The sequence below is a fragment of the Mandrillus leucophaeus genome, unplaced genomic scaffold (assembly GCF_000951045.1).
Source record: "Mandrillus leucophaeus isolate KB7577 unplaced genomic scaffold, Mleu.le_1.0 Scaffold544, whole genome shotgun sequence".
NCBI classification, from domain to species: domain Eukaryota; kingdom Metazoa; phylum Chordata; class Mammalia; order Primates; family Cercopithecidae; genus Mandrillus; species Mandrillus leucophaeus.
In genome coordinates this window covers 852424-853342 of record NW_012105853.1, presented here as the reverse complement: position 1 = coordinate 853342, position 919 = coordinate 852424, and positions in this window count along the sequence as shown.

Genomic DNA, 919 nt, shown 5'->3' with positions numbered 1-919 from the left:
GGGGGGGGGCCTGTCATTGGCTGAGGGGGAAGGCGAGGCTAAACCATCCTGGGATTGCAGGAACTGGGAAGGTGTCATTCCTTATATCATTTGTATTCATTGTGCAAAGATCTGGAGGTTACAAAAGTGTACAGACAGGCACGGTATCTACGCTCAGAATTTATTCTCTAGTTAAGAGATCTGACACCATGCCCCAATGTAATGAATACGATGAAGCAGTATGGGGGAATAGGCTTTCAATAAAGGTGTATTTAGTGCCTACTATTGTAAGGGGAAAGTAATTTAGTTGGGCAGTAGTCTTGGAAGACTTCTCTGAAAGATTTATTTTTTAATCTGCGAACCAAAGGATGAGTCCAAATTAACCAAGAAACGATGGGAATCGTTTCCTAAAATGTGGGATGCACCCCATTTGAGAAAAATGAAAGGCTCTAAGGGTGCATGAACAGAACATTAAGCGATATTAAACAGCAGAATGAGAACGTCCCATTTCAAACCAATAGGCTAGTTGTTTGAGGCCAGTATGGTATTTAACATTTTTCTAATGTTTATCTCCCTTTTTAACACAGTAAGGGCTTCATTTTCCAAATCTCTCAAACAGGCAACCATGCCTGCAGTTTAAAAATATTGTTTTGTTTTGAGGTGTGTGTTTGCAATAACCTTTTCATTTCTACCAAGCAATGCTGATTTCTCATTTAACCAGTGATGTAAATATTCCTTTCAAAACACATGTCAAATTTGAGAGTTCACTTAAAGAAGAAAATGAAAACATTATTTACTTACATATATAATAGTTTAGTTGGAATGTGGCAAACGATGATGTCTGGACAATGAGGTGTCACTCTTCTCCTGTGGTGTGTTAATCTTCCCTGATTGATAAATTACGAATCCCCTTCCAGGGGGTTGAATTCCTTCTGGATTA